This window comes from Microcebus murinus, chromosome 21 (genome assembly GCF_040939455.1).
Source record: "Microcebus murinus isolate Inina chromosome 21, M.murinus_Inina_mat1.0, whole genome shotgun sequence".
Classification (NCBI taxonomy): domain Eukaryota; kingdom Metazoa; phylum Chordata; class Mammalia; order Primates; family Cheirogaleidae; genus Microcebus; species Microcebus murinus.
The window spans coordinates 17,791,073-17,814,857 of record NC_134124.1 but is presented as its reverse complement, the minus strand read 5'-3'; the positions used below and the strand labels follow the sequence as shown (position 1 = coordinate 17,814,857).

The 23,785-nt window shown below is 41.2% G+C and overlaps 1 protein-coding gene across 1 annotated transcript in view; it reads left to right on the top strand.

The window, feature by feature from the left end:
- The window catches only part of GLRA1 (glycine receptor alpha 1), a 108,062-nt gene that overhangs the window by 7,291 nt on the left and 76,986 nt on the right, over nt 1-23,785 (top strand). The window lies entirely within an intron of this gene.

The window sequence follows — 23,785 nt, the reverse complement described above, 5'->3', positions numbered from 1 at the left end:
AATAACACAATGCATGCTAAAGTCTTAGCACGTGCCTGGGGCAAGAAAAGCACCCACAGCTGTAGACCTGGAACCTCAACTGCATGCCAGGCGCTGAGATAGGCACTGGGGATTCTGCAGTCATTAAAGCAGAGGGGCTGTTGTGTATTTTAATTATTGTGTTTATGTAAATCTTATCTTCCCAATTAATAATTAAAGAACACATGCATTTTGCTAAACAGTTTACATTCATTATCTCCTATGATCTGCACAATAACCCTATAAATTAGGCACTTTTAACAGATTGGGAGATGAAGGCCAAAGAGTTAATTAACTTGCCCAAAGTCACACAGCTAACAAGGAGCCAAAGAGACACTTGAACACACACTGTCTGACTCCAGAGATCTCTTAATCACAATACAAAGATTTTTCTTATCTCTAAGAACTTGTCAGGTACCTTTTCCCACCAGGAGTAACACTGTGCATTACTGTAAACATCTATAAGACACAACTGGTTTATGAGCTATGAGGCAGGACAGGTACCTGCAGGAAGAGGGGAGGTATGGGGGGGGGTGAAGGGCAAGGCAGGATGCCAGTTTTCAGGTAAACTCTTCCCTCCACAGCTACCATGGTGCCTGGAGTACAGTGTGTTCACTGAATGAGTCCCTGGGAAGAGGAGACCCAAACAAAACATAATGACTCAGGAATTGGGAAGGTAAGGCAGGACAAAAACAGAAATGGACAGCACCAAAGCTGAGCCTCACATGAGTGGGAAGCACTGGTTCTACCCCGTCTTGGTGGCTTGTCCCATTGTTTAATACCAGGCAAACCTCCTAGCATCAGGTGGCTCATTTCTTTTTCTTTTTTTTTTTTTAAGTTGTTCAACCCTTTGCCTTTTTATTTATTTATTTTTAATATATATATTTTTTACTTCAGAATATTATGGAGGTACAAATGTTTAGGTTGCATATATTGCCTTTGCCCTGCCCAAGTCAGAGCTACAAGCATGTCCATCCCCCAGGTGGTGCGCACCAGACCCATTAGGTGTGAATATACCCATCCCCTCCTCGTTTCTAAAACACGGCACCAAAAGGCTGCCCTTCCAAAGTTGTTGGATCATTGAAAGGCTCCAAGATTACTGAATGTACTTTAAAAAAAGTTAAAGAAGGCATATTTTAAGGATAATTTTTAAAATTTATTTGTTGTACAGCTACAACTGTAATGTGGTAAAACGTACATCACCCAATGCTTCAAGAAGCAGGGTTTTTATCCTGGCTTTGCTTTCTTGGGCTAGTTTGCTACTTTGGGCAAACTCCTTTATCCTCCTGGAGTCTGTTTTTCTATCTATAAATCAGGGATGTGAGCATTGGCTCCTCAGGATTGGCCTGAATGCTAATTATAGAGATGGATACATTAGCTCATTATGTATATAAGTTACCATGTCTGAGATTATCTACAACTATATATTGTTAATTTGTTAAATTTATTATATAAATAGTAGATCCCCTCCTCTAGCTTTCCTAACAGGAAGACAGCATGCATAAATGGTCTCAGCTTTAGGGTCAGACAGATCTGCATTGGAATCTCAACTGTAACCCTTACAAGTTGGTGTCCCTCTGTATTTCCTTATGTTTAAAGCAGAAATGATAATACTACCTCATTCTTCATTAAAATGGAGGTGATACTGAGTAGATAAAACATATGTATCAAGCACCTACCATGTATAATTTCTTATCAAGGAGCTTATGTAAAAGAATTTATACAAGAGTTTTTACGGAAATTTTGTTCCATCATTATTAAATTTCAACCTTTGTAGGACAGAGAATTACTCTGCTTTGCTCTCAACCAAGGGGTGGGCTGGGGACTCAAGATTTTTCCCTGCCATTCTCTAAGTGACCGAAGGACAAGAATGGATTTTCTACTCCCAGAGCACATATTTTGTTGATGCACTAATAACCCAACCACTGGAAATTCAGGTCAGGGATGTGGGGGGAACTGAAGAAACTGGCATCAGCCTTTTGGGAACCCAGTGTTAGACTCTGCTTTTAAAACAGCTTCTCAAATCCAAAAGAAAACTGCCTTTAATGAGTGCGGGCAACCAGGATCCCAGAAGAGATTGGAGAAATGATACTGTATTTTTATCTTACACTGTTGGCTTTGGAAAGTGGCTGGAGGCCTCAAAGGCTCAGACCGCCAGTCTCACAGTCAGCCGTCAACTATGAGCTCAGAGGCACCGATTCCAGGGGCTCTGGGGGACCTGCCCGACCTCTTCTGCCTGAAGCCTGAGGTGCTTCAGGAGGGAGGACTCGGGCAGGGATCCTGCTGGGAGAGGAGGAATGAGGGGACTGATAATAACACTTGGGCACTTCCTCTGTGCCAGACGCTCTGCTAAGTGTTTTTCTGTGCATAACTTCACAACATCCCAGTGAGGTAGGTGTTGTGATTGCCATCACTGTGCAGATAAGGAAACTGAAGTTCATGGATGTTAACGACTTTGCCAAAGCCACACATTAGCAAGTAAGGAAGCCAGAATTTGAGTTTCAGAGCCCACATTCGTAGTCACTGTGCATGACTGCCTCTGTGTGTATCAAATCAGGATTCCCCTCTTGAGTATGAGTTTTGCTTCCAAGAGTAGTCAAAAGCCCATATACCGAGGCTCTATTGAACACTACTGCGTGAGTAGGAAAAGAGCCCGGAAGCTCAATCCTTCCTAAGACACTTGAATTTTCTCTGCACTCTCCTTGTCAAGTTATCACCCAATACCTACTTTCATACCTTTAGTGGCACAGACTTTAACTATCTTAGAAAACATCCCCTTCAGCTTTCAGCAGCTTTGGTTACAGAAAATCCTATATTGAGCTAATCTATGTCTCCCTGAAATATCTTCCCACTGGTCTCATTTTGGCTCTTTGGGTTGGCACAGAAAAGCATCAACACTTCTTCCACATAACATCCCTCTAGGTGTTTTAGAAACAGCAAGTCTGGTCCCTTGAAATATACTACCTTTACCTTCCCCCCCAAAAAAGGTAAAAGAAAATAAGGGATTTTTGTACTTGTTCATACCCTCGATAAGCATAATGATTTGCCTGTGCCAGGCAGATCTGAACACCTACAGCAGATCAACACTCTGCCATCTATGAGGGGACTATGGAGCCTAAACTCTAGAGGATAAAAATCCACACAAATGATAGTACAAAGTAGAAAATTATGAAACCGTAAGGGTACCTGCAAGGGTGGTGTGCAAGTTCAGAGGAGGGTTCTTTTCCAGCAGGCTGATATGTGAAGAGGACACAGAGGAGTTGCTGTTGGAGCCCAGGGCTTGAAGAATGAGAAGCACGTCTGGCCATTTGCTGTTGCAAATGAACCAGGAACTGGCCCATCGGAGGGTTAGGAGGTGGTGTAATGATGACAGCCCTGACCTTAGAACAGACCTGCTACACTGCTGCACTCTCTCTGTGCCTCATTGTCCTCACTGTGAAACTGGAACTTATGACACCTTCCCGGGCTATCCCTGAGTTGCCAAACAGATCAGGTGAGAGAGTTTAAGGCAGATGACAGCCAGGAGGGAATTGCTAAAACTTGTTTTCCTAGATTTGCAGATTACCCTGACACTTGCAGAGTTTGGTGAGAGCTGGGGAATCAGAAGACACGTGCTTTGGAGAGAGCCCCGTGGAGAGGCTGCCATCCCAGCACAAGCAGAGGAAGGAGGAAAACAAATGCCAAAGCCAAGACAACCAAATTACAGCCCCATTTCCTCGGCACCATCTCATTACAGAATAATCCTATAAGACGTGATCAAAGAAAGGATCAACAGCTCAAACATATTACCAGCCACCTAAGCCTTTAGAGGAGAAGGCCCCACTGAGAGATTAAGACACTTAGGAGATGTCTGAGAGATTATCCTGCAGTTAGAGCTTCACTAATTGATATCCAAGCACCGGCAACTACTCCAGCTGGTTCATTGTCACCACCACCTGAGAAACAAGAGCCGCCCTCGTGCAGAGTCACGGGCCCACAGCAGAGAGCTGAGGGAGGTGCATGGTGAGATTTTCATCAAGGTCATACAAAACACCCGTTTGCCTCTAATCAGGCTGCACAGATATGCTCTTGGTTAGGTACAAGTTGCATGTCCACATAGTCAATCAGCCGTCAACAGGCATTCAGGAAGCATCGTATGATCACAGCCCTTTTTGGTGTAAGGGAGAGAAATCTAACTAAAACTGGCTTAACCACAGAATAAATTAATTGGTCGATTAAACCAAAAAGGCCAGAGGAGATCATGGTTTGAGGCTGGCTGGATGCAGGTGCTCCAACAATATCATCAGGAAGCTGCCTCTCTCCCCAATTTTCAATTCTGATTTCCTCAGTATTGGCTTTATTCTTCTTGTTTTTGTTGCTGGTGAGGGGGTGGGTATGTGGGTGGTCAGCTCTCCTATTCACATGCTTCAAGTGTTGTGTCTGAAAGAAAAATGATAATAAAGTGAGCCTCTTTCCAGTAAAAGACTTAGAATTAACTGTGCTTGGACAAATTCAGGTGATATGTTTACTCCTGAGCAAGTCTCTGTTCAGGGGATGAAGTATATTGATTGATTGATTGTATTGATTGATCAGTCCTGTGTCAGGTCTTACCGTACCTGGATCTTGGGCTAACCCCACCAAAACCACGTGGACTGACAGGGGGTAAGGAAGGAATGTTCTCCAAGGAAAATCCAGTTGCTGTTATCCGCCAAAAATGGAGGCTGGTGGGGGTATGGGGAAACAGATCTAAACTTTCAAAACTTTTAGGGTGGAAACTCAAAAAGGAAATCCACAATAAGGTCCTATTTTTGTCATCAAGGAAATTATTCTTTAATTGAGAGGATTTGCCCCATGTAAAAGTAATAGAAAACCTAGGTGGGCTGGGAACAGTGGCTCATGCTTGTAATCCCAGCACTTTGGGAAGTCAAGGCAGGATGATCACTTGAGGCTAAGAGTTTGAGACCAGCCTAGACAACACAGCAAGATGCCGTTTCTACAAAAAATTTTTTCAAAAACTTAGCTTGGCATGGTGGCACACACCTATAGTTCCAGCTACTCAAGAGGCTGGGACAGGAGGATAACTTGAGCCCAGGAGTTTGAGGCTGCAGTGAGCTATGATCATGCCACTGCACTCCAGCTTGGGTTATAGAGTAAGACCCTGTCTCTGGAAAAAAAAAAAAAAAACTAAATAATTGATTATAAAAAATATCCTAAAATATACAATGCAGATCAGAAGTATTAAAAAAATGACATTAGGGGTTAAAAGTGAAAGCTTGTAGTTAAATCCCAATACCTCCAGTTACCTGCTATAACTGAACAAGACACTTGATCTCTCTCTGCACCATACACATTATTCCTCTGTAAACTGGGGATAATAATAGACTCTACTGCATAGAATTACTGTGATAATTTAATGAGAGAGTATATCAGAAGCATGAAATCCAGTGCAAATCACATAGTAAATAAATCTTGTAGGATTTCATTCATTTATTTAATGCTTACTATGTACTAAGAACTGCTACAGATACCAGCAATACATTGGGGAAGAATAAAGTCCCTATCATTGTGCTGCTTATATTCTAAAATAAAAATAAATACATAAATGGACAAAAAATGTAGATACGAATAATTATTATGATGAAAAATTAAACAGAATGAATGACAGTAATGGGGGTAAAGTACTTCAGGGAGGATAGTCAGGGAAGGCACTATTGAGGTGCCTTCTTTTTTTTAATTTTTTTGTAACGGTCAATAAATGTGTATTTACCTAACCAGACTCACGCATACTGAATGAACACAGATGAGTCAACTGCAGAGAATGAGACTCATTTTAAACTGAAACTCAGGAATGGTTATACCCTCATACCACTGTCATGCAGCACACAATTTTGAAAATGTTGGAAAAAGGACTCTGAGTTATAATACACATCTTCCTAATATATGTAGAAAGCAAAAATATATTCTAAAGTACCCATTAACAGTCCCTATCTTGAATAGATCAAAGCTTGGAATTCATTTAAATCTTCTAGGAAATTAAAAACTCTGTGTGATTCAATATCTTGCCTATTGTGAATAATGCTGCAATAAACATGGTAGCGTAGATAACTTTCTGCATACTGATTTCGTTGAGGATGTAACATTTTAACTGAGATCTGAATGACAAGGAGAACCATCCAAGGGAATATCTGGATTCAAAACAAGAGTGAACAAAAGTCTGTAGCTTGGGGACAAGAGTAAGCAAGTCTGCAGCTTGATGAGAGAAGGGGAGAATGGCAGTTGGTGCAGTCAGAGAGAGGGGTCAGGGCTGATCATACAAGTCCACATCAGTAATTGTATTTCATTCTAAATGCAACAGGAATTCAATGCAAATATTAAAATTTAATATTTAAAGATTACTCTGGCTGCTGTGTGAAGAATGAACTATAGGTTGAATGTAAAACTAAAAGTGAGCTATAAAAGAAAAAAAAGTGCTTGGTAGAAGAAAATAAGCAGAAATGTAATAGCTGATCCCTGATGAAAGCATAAGATGAGATAGACAAAAAGACCAAAAGTGAGCTAGCTAGGGGGAGTCAGTGTAAGGCAAGGCGAACAGATCGCAGAGTAATGGTGAGAAGCCTTCAGTGGCTCCCCATTGCCTCCTAGCTATGAAGGAGTAGTTTGTAACTGACAAACCCACTTACTGAGAACAACTATAACAACTAGATCAAAAATAAAATCAGAGTCGAGAGTGGTGGCTCACACCTATAATCCTAGCCTTCTGGGAGGCCAAGGTTAGAGGACTGCTTGAGCTCAGGTGTTCAAGACAAACCTGAGTAAGATCAAGACCCCATCTCTACTAAAAATAGAAAAATTAGACAGGTATTGCAGCCCAAGCCTGTAATCCCAGTTACTCAGGAGGCTGAGGTAGGAGGATCACTTGAGCTCAGGAATTTGAGGTTGCAGCGAACTATACTGATGCCACTACACTCTACCCAGGGAGACGGAGCAAGACGCTGTCTCAAAATAAATAAATAAATAATAAAATCAGATGTTTGGAGGCAACGGGGAACAACTATGACTTGAAGAACCAGAAAAGAGGAAAACATTATACATTGAAGTGGATCATAAATTGGTTCTTTCTCCACGCAGGACACTTTCAGATGTCACTGCAAAGCAAAAAGGCAAAACAGAAAGCAGTGGCCTATAGCTTACAGCAGTTTCACTGGGGAAGAATGACAAAAAAATTAGTCAAATGCAGCTGGAAATTAAGGAGCCAAGATCCCAGAGAATAAGGAACCACACAGAAATGAGCCTAACAATCTGCATGTAATTTCTTATCAATGCCTTTGCCATATTCTCAGCTGCACATATAAGTGATCAGAGGCTGAGTGAGAAGTCAAGCAAATGTAGCTGATAACTTACTCCAGGAGCTGTAACTAATTTCCCTCTTCATGAGTGTGAGCTAGACTTAATGACTCACTTGCAAAGAACAGAGTAGGGAAATATAAAAAAAAATTTATAGTAGAGAAATCTGGCAGAGGCACTAACCAAACCAGATGATCAAGGTTAATATCAAAAGTGATATGTTAATATCATGTACCCCCAATATCACGTGTTAATATGATAGCACTTTACCTCTGTAATATTCTTCCAAAAACACATAACCAGCATCTAGTCATGAGAAAATCATCAGATAAATGCAAATTTAGAGATATTCTATGAGATACCTGATCAGCACTCTTCAAAACTGTTAAGGTCATAAAAAACAAGGAAAGACTGAGAATCTGTCACAGTTAATGGGAAACTAGAAACACATAATGATTAAATGTAATGTGGTACCTTGGATTGGACCCTGGGATAGTAGAAAACAATAAAGAAAAAACTGGAGAAATTCCATCTAAAATATAGTGAATAGTTATGTACCAACATTGATTTTTTTAGTTTTGATGAATGTGCCATATTATGTAAGATGTTAACATTAGGAAAAACTGGGTGAAAGGTATATGGGAACTTTTCTATAAATCTAAAGATAAAAGAAAATGAGTGACAGTGAATGGTGGATACTTCAGGGAGGATGTCCAAGGAAGGCTTCATTACAAAATAATTTTTTGAAAAAGCAACTGCAAAGTGTTGAAAAGCTTAGCAATGATGTTAGCAGTGTCACAGAGTTGAAGAAGCAAAAATTGGAGTTCAGGGCCCACCAAAAATGAAAGCCAGAGAACTGACTTTCAGTTGAGACCCTGATGGGATATACTCAAAGAAAAAGATAAATTAGAAAGAGACATCTTCACAAAGCCTAAAACACAGCTCCAAATCATCTCAATCCATGATTGGATAAAGGTGACCTGTCCATACTATATCTACCAACCAGAAGGAAATTTAATCCTTTCCAGAAGATAACATGACCCAGTGCTGCTACAATTTTTATATACAATTTAAAGTATTCACTCCAAAAATACCAAGCATGCCAGTAAACAGATGTAGATAACCAAAATTTAAGGGAAAAATCAGGTAATATAAACATACCAATTTCACACCAACATTAGACCCAGAAAATAGGTAAAAAAAGGAAGAATAGCACCAGAGAATGGGAACCTATTTTAAAAGAAAAGAAACAGGCCGGGCGTGGTGGCTCACGCCTGTAATCCTAGCACTCTGGGAGGCTGAGTCAGGACGATTGCTCAAGGTCAGGAGTTTGAAACCAGCCTGAGCAAGAGCAAGACCCCATCTCTATTATAAATAAAAAGAAATTAATTGGCCAACTAATATAAATAGAAAAAATTAGCCAGGCATGGTGGTGCATGCCTGTAGTCCCAGCTACTCAGGAGGCTGAGGCAGAAGGATCACTTGAGCCCAGGAGTTTGAGGTTGCTCTGAGCTAGGCAGATGCCACAGCACTCACTCTAGCCTGGGCAACAAAGTGAGACTCTGTCTCAAAAAAGAAAAGAAAAGAAACAGAAAAAAAGTAGTGACAATGCTAGAGCTTAAAATTAAGACAATTGAAATTAATACAATAGGTTAAGTATAAAATCAGATTAAACACAGATGAGAAGATTAGTGAAAAGAGTAGAGAAGATACAGATTAGTGCAGAGAGGAAAAAAGAGAATAGAAAATGCAGAAAAGGGCATTCATTAGCAACATATGAGACATAATGAAAAAGTCTACCATATGCGTAATCAGGGGCCCAGATGGAAAGGATAGAATGAAGAAAAAGCAAGAAAGAAATGCTAGCTATTGATGAAATGCATCAAGACACAAATTCAAAAAAGCTCTATGAGCCCTGGCTGGATATTCATAAAGAAAACCAAACCTATTTGCATCATATAAAAGTGATAAAAACATAGGACCAAAAAATCTTAAAAACCACCACAGAGGGTCGGGGGTTGCGGGGGAGAGAATAATTACCTTAAAAGGAGCAAAAATAAGAGTTACTGCTGACTTTTCAAAGATATGATGGAAGTCAGAAAACAATGGAATGGCATTATTAAATAGTAAACTTCTAAATATCACTAAGGATTAAAAAACAAAGCAGAGTGAATACCAGAAAATATTTTGAACTGAATAATATCAAAAATATAATTTATCACAACTTGTGGAATGTAGTTAAAGCAAATATTGGGGAAAAATACAAAGTTTGTTATATATATATATATATATATATATATATATATATATACGCACATACATATATATGGCTACCATATAAATGTATATATATATTTAAGAAAGGTTGAAAATCAATTATCTAAGGATCCATCTCAAGAAGCCAGAAAAAAGACATGCAAATTAAATCCAAAAGATTTCATAAGTTGAGAGCAAAAAGAAAAAAATATAATGAAAAAATGAAAAAGAAAAAAATATGAATATAAAACAAATTTATTATATAGAAAAAAATGTAAGTCAGTTACTTGAAGTGACCAATAGAAAAAATAGTCAAGAAAAAAAAAAGAAAGCACATATCACCAATATGACAAATAAAAAAGAATACATCACTGCAGATTTTATAGACAAACAAGAGGATTATAAAAATTGTATGCAAACAAATGTAAAAATTTACATACAATGGACAAAATGTCTTGAAAAAGACAACTTATTAAGATAAATACAAGAAGAAATACAATCTGAATAGTCCTGTAACTATTAAATAAATTGAACCTATAAATAAAAACATTCCACTAAGAAACCACCAGGCCTAGATGGCTTCACCAGTAAACGATCCCAAACATTCGTTGTTAATTAGTAAAAAAGACGTTTATTGCTTACAGTTCTGCGTGCTGGTAATTCCAAGGTAGAAAGGCCTGGATCTGGTGAGGGCCTTATTGCTGTGTCATCCCACAGCAGAAAGCAGAAAGGCAAGAGAGGGCAAGAGCAAGAGGGGGCTGAGTGTGATTTTATAACAACCCACTCTTGTAATAACTCACCCACTCTCACCATAAAGATATTAATCCACTCATGAGGGCTCTGCCTTTTATTAGGCCCCACCTCCCAACACTGATTCCCAAACATTTAAAGAAGAAATAAGACTGATCTTGCAAGGATGTTTACACAGAATAGAAAAGAGAAAACATCTACAACTTGATGATGCCACCATAATCTTTATACAAAAACCTGAAAAAGACATTTCAAGAAAAGGACAGTTATAGATCAATCCCTCCTAAGAACAAAGATAGGCCGGGTGCGGTGGCTCACACCTGTAATCCTAGCACTCTGGGAGGCCGAGACGGGCGGATTGCTCGATGGAGGTCAGGGGTTCGAAACCAGCCTGAGCAACAGTGAGACCCCGTCTCTACTATAAATAGACAGAAATTAATTGGCCAACTTATAGAGAAAAAATTAGCGGGCATGGTGGCGCATGCCTTAGTCTCAGCTACTCAAGAGGCTGAGGCAGCAGGATTGCTTGAGCCCAGGTGTTTGAGGTTGCTGTGAGCTAGGCTGATGCCAGGGCACTCTAGCCTGGGCAACAAAGTGAGACTCTGTCTCAAAAAAAAAAAAAAAAAAAAAAAGAACAAAGATAATTTCATTTGGTCAAAAGCAAGCAAAATAAAAGTAATAGAAATCAGAATAGTAGATATCTTTGGCTGATAATGACTGGGAGGAGATAAGAGGCAGGCTTCTAGGGTGTTGGTAATGTTCTATAAAATAATATGAATAGTGTTCATTTTGTAAATAATCTATCAAAATGTATGTATTTATATGTATTTTGATTTTAAATGCTTTTTAAATATATTACTGTGTATATACATTTATTTGTGATTTGTATCCTGCCTAACTTTAATATAATTATTAAAATGCAGTACAAGAATCTCTTTTCATCACCTCCCTTCAAGCAACATTGATTATGCTTCATTTGTGCTACCATTTTCCATAGTTCCTAGCACATAGAAAGTAATTAATAAATATTCGTTAAAAACAGAATGAACAAATCTTTTATTAGACATGTAAAGCCTTAACATGGTGTCAGACACACAGCCAGTGTTCAGTCTATATGTACTTTTCAAAATAAATTAATGAACCTGTAAGCGAGTGAACAAACTCAGAAAAAAGTGTATCCCTCTGCCAAGCCTTCTTAATCCTAAAAACCCTTGTGGAGGCAGTAGGAGCTGAGAGACCTGGTAAGAGGAACTGACTGAATAAACATGAAACAACAGTTATGGGCAGAATGAGAAGAAAGGTTTTTAAAAAAAAAAAAAAGAGAGAGAGAGACATAGATGGTTTGAAGGAAAGATCAAGAAACGTCTCGGATGCATGCCAAGCTGCTAGAGCACTACAAAAGAAAATTGGGACGTCTCTGGGCAGATCGGCTTTGATATGAAGCATTTCTTCCTCATGGATCCTACCTTCTCTCCTTTTATCTTAGGTCTCAGAGAAGAACAGTAGGAAGCCATGACCCGAGATCTAGAGGCAGTTTTGTAGTGATACCTTAAGCTAGTCATTCCACTTTCCTGGGCCCCAATTAATCAGTAAAATGGGACAGAAGGTTGCTTGGTATTTTATGCATCTACTCACTGCAACTAAAAATTCCTCCAGTGCCACTGAGAGTCCCCAAGCAGTTATTTCCCAGGTAGTTCTGAGGTCCCTTCTTTAAAGCACAGACTCTGGCTTTGCAATAATAATAAAAAAAAAAAGTAACAAAAGCATTCACTGAGTTGGACTAGGAAAGGCTGGCGGCAAGCCTCCATTTCCTTAGAGGAAAGGCTCTTCCACGGTCCCATTTTCAGACCCATATTCATCATAATACTTCAGCACAATTAGGCAAGCGCTCAGTTGCTCTAAATATCCATCTCTCTTTATAAAGTATCATTGAAGCCTGTCAAAGCAGTGTTGAAACATACAGCACTCTCCTCTGTGAATGTCATTATGGACAGAGGCTTGGCATTATGATAATTACATTAGCTGGCTCAGGACAACGTAATCTCACCTGATTAACACTATTCCTTCCTCTCTACCTCTCTTCAGGCCCTCTGCCCGAATCGTTTTGTTCTTCTTTCATTTATTCCCTCCTTCATCATCCTTGCAAGAAATATCTACTGAGCACCTCTTATGTGCTAGACATCACATTATATATCTTATATATTTATTAGTAATAAGACAAGTAAAGTCCCTTTGCTTGTAGATTTCCTTGACCTTCTTTCTGCATGCCCTTTACCTTAGTTGGAGCAAAAAACAGTGGAAGATCCTTTATCTGTGATTAGAGCTCCTGTGTTCTTATCCCAGCTGTCCTGCTAGTCTAAGGGGTAAGTCAATTGACTCTTCTGTATATAATTTTCCTCTTCTATAAATAAAAGTGTTGAATAAGATCATCTCTAAGAATTTCTCACATGGATTTTTTTTCAGTACTTCCTAACTAGTCCTGCTTTTGTTTTGCCCCCTTTGTCCCCTAAATAATATTTAGACATTATTTTCTAAACAGGTAGCCAAACTAAACTTGCTAAAATGTTAAGTCACATCTTGTTACTTCTCCGCTTAAAACCCTCCAATGGCTTCTTGTCTCACTCAAAATAAAACCCAAAGTCCTCACTATGTCTTGGAGGCGGTTCCTGGTCTAGTCCCCAACTACCTCTCTCACCTCATCTCCCACCTCTATCCCCTGCACTCACCCTGTCCAGCACGTTGGCCTCCATGCTGTTTCTTGCACACTCCGAGCACACTTCCCTCTCAGGGCTTTTGCATTTGCTCTTCCCACCACCTGGAGGCCTCTCCTTCTCTTTCTAAGGTTCACATAACTCATTCCCTCATTTTCTTCCATTATTTGCTCATGTGTCTTCTTTCCAGGAGGCATTTCCTGATCCAACCACCTTACATAAAATAGCACCTCCATGTCATTCACAGCCCTTTGCCTTTTTAGTTTTATACCTGTCAAACCCATTGTATATTTCCTTGTTTATCTTCTGTCTCCCTCTCCTAGAAGATACATTCTATTAGAGTAGGGATCTTGGCCTATTTTGTTCCTTGTTATATCCCCAAGCACCTAGAATAGCACCTGACATACAAGTGCACAACTAATGTTTCTTGAATTAATAGAATGAATCTTTTCTAATAATAAAATTAGTCTCACTATGTGCCAAAGTTTATTCATACTTAGTAGAGTTCCAACCTGGCTACTGGGACCTATAAGAGACCAGTCAAGTACTGAAATTACTTAGAGACAGGCTATGCAGAATACTTACCAAAGAAATGGATCATTAGCTGAAGCCAATCCATTCCATTCTATGAAGATTTTTGTTTCATAGCATGGTGAGTTAGAATCATATCAGACCTAATACCATTTATCCTAGCAGTTTCTTGTAGTGGGAAGAGTGGCATTACTATCATCATTTGACTTAGGCACAGAGAGGTTTAGTCATTTATCCAATACATCCAGCCTTTTTGAGGCAGAGATAAAATAAGGACATAAATCCCTGACTGCCAAGCCCATAGTTGTTTGTTTTCAATAGTGACCTACACAAGAACAGAAAGAACTGTATTAGGCATAACTATGTGAGGTGTGATGTTAAAAGTATAGAAATAATGTAGATTAACAACCGTGAGGGATTTTCCCACTGAACATCTGAAGTAATTGCCGGTTCCATGGCTTTTTCTAATAAGCCTGTTAGAAACAGGTGCCCCCAGGTAATAATTACTCTTGTCTTCTGTACAGGCCACAGCCTTGGAGCCATTCACACGAACAGCCACACACACACACACACACACACACATCATCATCATCACCATCCCTTGAAAGAGAGGAAAAAGAAACTTCTACACATTGCATCCAACCTAGCTGTGCAGTTGCTTCCTGGCCAGATGAGGGACAAGGACAAAATTGCTAGCTCACAGCTTGTTTCAGTACCTCTTGAGACACCCTAACGACACACATAGATATATACATATATATGCCTGTGTGGAAAGAGACCCATTCACAAACTCAAATGTATCGATACACATATGCACTTGAAGTTAACTTCAGAATTAGGTAGGATACAAATCACAAATAAATGTATATCCACAGTAATAGACATGCTGGTTTTACCCAAGTGTACTTACCAATGTACACACATACATGTACACAAACACATGCTTGAAGATAACATTTACCACAAGGTGTGACTGTGCAAAGTAAATGACAGTATGTGACCGCCCAATAGTGTCTGGCATGGAAAGTATGCTAATAAAGGTTAGCTCTTGATTATACATATATAAATACATACATAATATATATTATATATAAATTTTTATTAGATTCACATTAATACTTACTTTCAAAGCAAAATTGCCTTTTCAGTGACTTCTCAAAACCTCATGGAAATTCTGGGATGTGGGTGCCAATAAAAGAAGGAATAGTGTGGGGTGTCCTCTTACAGGATGGGGGGAGGGGAGGAGAAACCCTGGGGTGAGAGGTTGGTAAACAAAGCTCCCCAGGTTTCTTTGCTTGAGAGAAGACCTGAACTTGGAGACAGAACTGAGCTGTTGAGAACTATTCTAGGGAGAACCAGCTCCAAACACTCCAAAGGCATCCTAAAGTTGCTGGGTTGGAAGAGGGGTTGCCCTTGCTCAGTAAGGGAGGGAGAGTCCCAGTGAGTTTAAATCAGCCAGAAAATCCTTCAGAGTCAATTTATGCACTAAAGTCCTGTAGCTTGGAGGAAATCTGATTAACTTTACTTACCCAGATGGGCTCTAGAATGAAATACATAGCTGGTTTCTAAGACTCAAATAAGGTGGGAAAACATGTAGAAAAAAACAGGGAATGTAAGTAATAAGTACTGGATACCTGTGTGTACAACTTAGCTCTGCCATTAATTTGGAGCAAGCCATAGGATCTATAAGGCTCAGTTTCCCCAGCTTATAAAGGTGAATAAAACTGTCTCTTGTCCAGTGGGGAAGACAGCATATCTTTCTTCTCTGACAAAAAAAAAAAAAAAAAGCGCCGGCCAGGACAGCTCCCTCTTAACCCTGGAAAATGCTCAAGGAATTTCTCCTGTATTTCCCTGCTGCAGTCACCCTGGAGGGGTCTTACTTTGTCCACCAGACTTCTTTTTAAGAACTTCTCCTTTCCTTTCCGAGCCAAATATTTTAACAGCAGAGCTAAAAAAAAAAAAAAAAAAAAAATCAGGGATCTGGTTTAACTCTTCCCTTTTAAAATGATAAATGGAGCCCAAGGCACGTCTGAACCAGCACCCATGGCGTTTTACTCGCATACAACTACATTCTATAAAAATCAAGGCAATATTTTGAAAGACCTAGAGAGATTAACTCCATAACCAACCTCCCTCCCTCCACCGCCTGCAGCAAAGCTGAGGGCGGGTTGAGGGGGACCCGGTTCTCGTCCAGCACTCTAAGGGTTAAATTCAACCCGGAGTCCAACATGCTATTGGCCAAATACCGGGAGAAGATCTGGTTTTCGTAGCCGCGGGCCAATGAACACCTCGAGTGGGAGGGTTTGAAGATACTAAGGAGTTTTTCCCCCCTTTTTTCCTCCTCTCAACCCCCCTCCCATCAGCTATCGCCCTCCCAACCCCCATGCCACCAGTTTGTTAAATTAATGCAGTAAGAAAGTCTGAAGATCTGAAGGAGTCCTGACTAAAGGAAGATGGGCGAGCTCACAAAACGGAGACGCATCTGAAGCTTTGGGCTCCTGAGCCCGGCGGGGTAGCCATGGACCCCGGCAGCCCCTGAAACTTGCCCTGGGCTGTCTTACGCCTGCAGCCCCGAGCAATGGGACACCTTTCCTGCAGCGATCATAACTTATTCGGCGGGGACCAGGGAACAGGAATCACAAGGCGACAGCAGACCAGCGCGGAGGCAGGAGAATGAGATTCCGGGACTCGATCGCGATGCGCCAGCCTGGCACATTCTCTGAGATTTAACTGAAGGCAGCGCCGTCAGCCGCTTTCCCCTCGCCCGGAACCCCCTCAGGCCGGCCCAGAGCCGTCAAGCCCTGTTCTCTCGACCCAAGATGCTCGCCCAATCTAACGGTCCGAGGCCAGAGCTCTGATCTCAACAGAAGATTTTTTTTCCTTGCATGGAGCTGGCCGTTTAAACAGAAAAACAAGGGTAAAAAAAAAAAAAGAAAGAAATATACCCACCCCCAAACGTGCCTCCCCAGCGCCGCAGGGAGCCACCAGACACGTTGGAGTTTAACAAACAGCAATACTCTTCGCGCTCCTGAAAAGCAGGGCTGGACGCTCTCCGTGGTGCTGAAACGCCTCGCAGCCACCGCTGTCCGTGGTATCTACAGCCCCCTCGCTCCAATTTCCCCTGGGGCGCTCTCCTGCGCCCCGATCCCCGCCTTCCCTTAACATCTGGATTATTTTTTCAATAGCACTCTCCGGTTTTGTAAGTGCCAATCTGAAACATTTTTGCCCCCATAACTCGTGGACTACAAAGCACAAGGACCTGAAAAATGTACAGCTTCAATACTCTTCGACTCTACCTTTGGGAGACCATTGTATTATTCAGGTATGCAATTTTCTACTGACCACATCGCTCTGATGGAAATGGGGCGGAAAGAGTACAGAGGCTGACTCTGTCCGTGGGCCCACCATTGGGGGGGAGAGGTGTTGTATACCGCTGCAATCGCAATCGGGTCCTTCTATCCTCTGGCCCCCCTTTCCCCACCCCCATCCCCCCGCCCGCAGGGTGTCTGGCTTGTGCGTGTAGGTCTGAGACAGTCGCTGTTCTGGCATCCGTCGGCCTGTTTCTTGCGGTTTGTTTGTCCTTCCCCTTGCTACACCCCTCGCCACTGGTCCCCGACCCCCGCTGCGTACTGGCTCTCACTGGGCTGAGGACTTTAAGGGGAAGCTTTAGGAGTTACTCAGTTTAATTAGGACTGCATTCTCTCTAACCGCAGTGCCGAAAACCTCAGCTCTCCCGTCTGGGAGCCAAGTGACAACTAGCGGTGACGGGGAAGGTTGCACTCGAACTCGCTGGACCAAGAGCATTTCAGTCTCTCTCCTTTTTTGTTGTTTTCTTTTTCCGCGGGGAGGGAGAGTGTTACTAAGGCTTAGTGCTTGGAAACAATAGTGCTATGACCTCAGTTTGTAAAGCCCTGAACTTGAGTGCAAAGTGGATCTGTTTAGGAACAGATGCTGGGAAACATTGCCCTTCTGAAACTTTGACTCTCTCCTTTCCCCCTCCCACCTTTCCAAACTCTACTTTTTTAGCTGCAGATCCTGAACTGATGGACAATTCTCGTTTGTTTTGTTTCTTAATTCATGCCTATACCTGACTCAACAGCTGAGTTCCCCATCCATTGTCTCCCAGGTTAAAATTTTCTGCCTACAGGCTTGACATTCTTATGTTAGTACAAGTGAAAAGTGAAAAATCACCTCTTCAAGAAACATTGAAATAGATAGTTCTTTTGTAAGTGGGTGAATCATGCCATCTTCACGATGGTTATGACAAATTTCATTTATATGAATTGAAAAAAATTCTTCTTCTTCCATGACCTGCAGTGATCATTAATCTTCCTCATTTTAGATGCCTGCCTCTCATGTTTTACTGTGGCATTGGATTAATAGTCACTGAGAAACCCAATTCAGCTTGTTTTTAAAAACAAGTGACCACCAAGCATTATCCTCTCCCATCATAAAACAACAAATAATTCTTGTTTTATTACACTGCATATGGATGGTTGGTTTGACTCATCCACTGGTACATGAATGACACCTCACCTCCAAATTTTAAGTTTCTGTATCGGAGCCTCTCTTCACATCTTTCTCTTGAGGTAATGAAAAGACCCCTTCTCTTTTCTGAAATTACCCAATGCTAAAGCTTCTAATCTCCAGTACAAATAATTCTTTAATAGGCCACAATCCTGACTACAGCTCAGAATGCAAATAGACAGGGAGTCAAATAGAATGAAAAACAAGTACAACAATCCAGGGCCTTGTGAAATGTTTCGAAATGTGGTTACTTTGTGGGGGAACAGGCAGAAAGTATCCTGTTAATACAACCAGATCCTCTCTTCCCTAGATACCTAGCAGAACTATAGAATGCTGTGGTGGTAGGCTACTTGGTAACATTTATATGCAAATTGATTCTCTCTTTGGCTTACAGGAGACAGAACTGAACCAGTGAGATTAAAGAGCAAATTAATAGGGCCCAGCACATCATTCTCCCCCCTCCCCTTCCCCAGCTCCCTTCTTCTTGATGAACAGTGTGCAATGCTTGATTTTCCTCTCCCAGATATTGTCTTTCACAAAAGGGAGATAGTCTAAAAGGTCTGCATTTTAGTCATTTCGATAAGGTTATGAATCCACTATATTAAGTCTTCAAGTAAACTGGTGGTGGCCTGTCAGGAAACATCACTTTACACCTCTTTCCCCACATGTGAGAAGGCACACATGAGCTACAGTGGATGTGGGATATAATTCGATGTGTTTATAAGGAAAGAAGAAACATGACTATGGAGAGTTGGAAAGGTGATAGTACCATTGCGCTTTCAAAATATAGAAGTGGCTACTTCATTTGAGAAGGAAATTTTTTCATTTTTGAAACGTAAAATAATAATTGAACTCAGGAAATACCCTCGGCAATTTTTCAGAGAGATGGGGGAAAGGTCACAAGGAGGCAAAGTGAGTAGGGTTGTCCTAATTCAATTGATATTTTCATTTCTAACTCTCTCTTTTTTTAATTTTAGGTGAAAATACAGAAACGTTAAAATCTGGGGGGCTTGTTAGAATGTATGTGGGGGTAAATGGAGGCTGGCAGCTCCCTAGCAGGTTCTATATGAATGACCCCTTCTCCCACAAGGGACAGGCACTGTGTTGGAATGAGCCAATCCCATCATCTCAGGCACCCAGGTACTCCTTAGATTAAATGATGCTGGCTGCTCACTTTGTTGGGGAAATCTGGGGGCTAGGAAACATTCTCCATAACAAACATGCTGCTGCATCAGCACGCAACCAGCAAAATGGCAAGAACGACAGCACAACCAACAAAACAACAATCAAAGTGAGCGAGGCAGAAATCTCATATGGTGCCAAAACAGAGGAGGCATTGAGGCCTCGCAAAGGAAGACGTGAGGTCCCGGGAGACAAGGAGCATTGCAGTGCTCATCAGCTGCATCCCCTTGAGTAAGATGAGGAGATTTGGCTGAAGTTCCTACTCTGATATTTTAAAAGCCTGAGGTTCTGAAATCCCATAAGTGACATTCTAGGATTCAGTAACCTAAATTTTGTCTTGTTTTCAATCAGGCTTGGGGCCTTAGAACCAGACTTGTCAAAAATAAAATGGGAAACGTTTTTTGTTTGTTTGTTTGTTTTTTATGGTGGAAGCACACTTCTTTCAAGCCAAAAGGAACTTGACTTTGATATTGAGAGCCTTTACAGAGGCTTCTGGCTGGGATGGGCCCAGTATGACCCCCCAAATTCTCTTGCCTTCTGAGTAACTCAAAACCCTATACCTATGGTATATAACCATGTTTGTTAAGCCCCACACTGTTGACATTTTGAGCTGGCTAATTCTTTGTCATGGGGCCCATCCTGTACATTGTAGGATGCTTAGCAACATCCAAGATACCAGCAACACTCCCTCCCTGCCATCATGACAATGAAAAAATGTCTCCATACATTGCCAAATATCCATCCAGGGGTGGGGGAAACAGACAACATTCCCCAAAGTTTCAAGCCACAGTACAGAATGACCAAATTTTTAATCAGCTGCTTTGATTGTAATGAGAAAAGTCTAGCTTCCTTGAGAAAATACCCATAATGAAACACAAAAAGTACCCCAATAAAATAAAAAAGAGCCTCGTTTGTGCTTGAAAAGGGAATAAAGGCAGGGAGATAAACCAGATCTAATCCATGCATGTTTTCCCCCAAAATGATCAGTTTTTCTTATGTGCCACTTCCATCTTTCATCCAAGTAGATGCTTCCTTGCACAGGGTTTTGTACTGAATATGCCACTCCATTGCTAAGAAAGGTCATCAAAACCTTGAAGGGAAGATGTTTCTACCCACACTAGGATCAAAAGGAGCATGACAAATACATTGTTTCATATCTCTATCCTAAGAAACCATCCAGTTGAAAGGTGCATTAGCTTTTCCTTGCTGTGGCTCCTCTGGCTTCCTGGTCTCCAAACTTGTCAAGTGGGGCAGATGGCCACCTTGGTCTTTTCCTCCCAGTGGCATAGCTGTAGTCCACCTCAAATCTTACCTGCTGCATTTTAGGCCCTGCAGAAAGTGTCTAGGAGCTTCTAAAATGGGCCAAGGACTTTTTCCTAAGAAAAAAAGCCACTTGGGCAATTTTGCATTAGGGCCAATCAAAATGTCAATCGGTCCACCCCTTTTTCAGGCTTAGGAACCTTGAGAGAGAAAAAAGAAAATGTCATGTTTTTGTTCCTGAGGGAGAGTTTGAATAGGAACCCTAGGTCGTTAAATGGAGTTATGAATCAGCATCTAACTTACGCACATTTGCAAAACTGGAAATGACCTCTCAGAGGATATTTAGGAAATTTTTATTTGAGACCACATTATGAAAGAGGTTGCAACCACGTGGTACAGTAGAAAGAGAAGTTGGGCTATGATTTGTGAACGCTGCTTCTATACTCAGCCCTACTTCTGTCCCACCGCCATGGCCATGACGAGTCTCTTCCCCTCGTGGGGACTCAGTTTTCTCACCAATCGACTCAGATGACTGAATCCGACTCTTCTAAATTTTCTTCAGCCTCTGATAAGATCTTTGTCAAAGACAGGGGCCCATACATGCCCACAATGGCTCAGGATGAATTAGCTTCTCTGACGACTCTGTCTTCATTTCTTCACTTGTTTATCATGTGCTTATGTGTGTCCAGTCCAAAACTAAGCACTCTGCAGGGGCAGATGCCACAGCCCTGTCCTTGCAGAAAGGGGAAACACTACTCCCTTTAAAGGTAGATTAAAAATCTTTTTTTTCCTTCAGAAGGTCCACATAGCTCCCCTCCAGGCAGCCTGTGTGCACATCCTGCGACAGCGTCACATCTATGTGGGCGTCATCAACTTTATTTCCTTCGTCCAGCTGGCAGAAGCCAGCATGATTTTTAAGATAAGACAGCATTGTCTCCCTGCCTGGCCATCGTGATGCTATTCTGCAGGTTTTAAAGCATGCTTTAGACAAAGTGGTCTTGGGTCCAAAAGGCAGAAGACCCGGGATCCAAAATTTAGCTAGTGACATGACCTTGAGAGAGTCCTGTGACCTTTCTTGGCCCTCACTTTCTCCAGCTGTAAAATGAAGGGACTCAGCCAATCACTCTCTAAAATCATTTTGAGCTGTGCCAGTTCAGGATTGCCTTCTCCCAATCTCTTCCATGATAGCATAGTTTGGTTATGGCTACTGCAGCATATCTCAGCTATTACAAGAAATAGACACAAAAGAATTGAGGAACTCACAAAGCAACTTTTCTCTTTCGAAAGTTACCCCAACCTGAACGCGATTATTGACAGATCCTATAAATATGTCAATTTCCTCCAAGAAATTCTTAGTATGATGAGAAAACATGATGCCTGATCACTATCCTGATAGATATGAAACATGGCATAAGAAAGACCAAATATTTCCATACTTTTTATCAGTGATTCTATTTGGTCTTTTTTTTTTCCCTCATAAAGTCTGTTTTTAAAAAATTGTTTACCAAACCCCATTCATCATTAATATATTTTTCCCATCTTTATTAATTGAAGGCCTACATAACTGCCAGAAATATTGAATATCATGGGATAAGCAATGTTGCCACACTGAGCTGACCTAAGAAAAAACAAAAGTAAAGACAAGTGATGCTTTTTAGTTAGTCCACAGAGCCTTGTCAGATGTAAATATGCAATTTGTTAGAGTCTTTGAAATGTTTAAAGTGGATTCTGAGTCCTCATTACTATTTCATGAACCTCCCAGATACCCAGGGACCCCATATTGGGAAACATTAGATTTGATTTATTCTATATATAGCTCCAAGAGAAGAATCAAAATAACTGGCAGTTTTGTTGTTTTTTTTGTTTTTTTTAATGCACAAACACAAATTCTGACTCAATGTAAATCAAGAACTTTCTGGCAGCTCTGTGAAATGGTGCCAACGGGCTTCCTTAGTGGTAGAGATGGTCCCTGCCAGTGGAGGTGTGCAAGTAGAGGCTGGAAATCCACCTCCCAGGAGGGATGTAGAAGAAATGCAAGCTTATTCTGTAGAACGAGGTGTGTAATTTGCTACAGAAGAGTAAATGAAATGCAGGTCAGAGACAAACCTTCACAATTCTATATTCCCTCCTTTCCCGATCCCCAAATTGCCATCTGATCTTTGTAAGCTCCCCAAATCATGCCATGAACACAACTCCTGGGATCTTTTCTTTCTTAAAAATGGATTAGATAGCGAATAAGTTGGACAATGAACACACACACACACACACACACTATGCGACAAAGAATTATTAAGGGGAAATCACCTTGGTTATGTAAGAGCCTGGTTTTAAGAAATGAGAAGGGCCACAGAATAAGACAGAAGAACCTACCAGAAAAAGCCCATGTCCACAGACAAGGCCACAGGCACGGATGGTGCTCACAGGACTGATGGCCGCTCAGCCTTGAACTCAGCCGCCTCCTCTGAACGAACTCCCTGTTAAGCCTAACGCACAACTGAAAACACCAGGGAGCTAGCAGGCAAACTCATTCAGAAAACACATTAGAAGGGAACAATGGCCTGAGATGCTAGAGAGAGGGGCTTATCCACACAGTGCCTGTGCTTTGTAACGCAAGCCCTATGAGGGGTGCCGAGGCCCCGGAGCTTTTGAAACTCCTTATAAAGGGTCCCTTTGTGGTTTTCTGAAGTTGATATTGTCCAAGTCTCCCGAGGCTAATTCAGTGCAATTAGATTACCACTCTGCCTTTGAATTCAGCTGTTTTTCAGTGCCCGTTGCTAAATTAGTTTACCATCTTAACAGGGAGCTGCCCACAATCATTAATCCCAGCGGTGAAATGGGCAGCAGCTCCCAGGCAGCGCCCTCTCTTGCCTCACAACCCACCTAGAGAACAAGACTCTGCTTTCTTCCTCACAAGTGCATCCTCAACTCCCCACCCGTTCACCCCCTCGCCCCCAGAATCATGCTTCCTTCCTAGTGTCTTAAGTGGCAACGGAATCATGGAATCTTGGGATAAGAAGGGCTCTTAGCAGCTCTAGAATTCAACAGTTCTCAAACCTAGCTAGGAGGGGCTTGTCAAAAAGACAGATTTTCAAAATTTTGCTAAGAGGGTAGATCTTATATTAAATATTCTTATTACAATAAGAATAAATATTGTTATTAAATAATAACAGGAAGAAACTTTGGGGGCTGATGGATAGGTTTATGGCATAGATTGTGGCAATGATTTC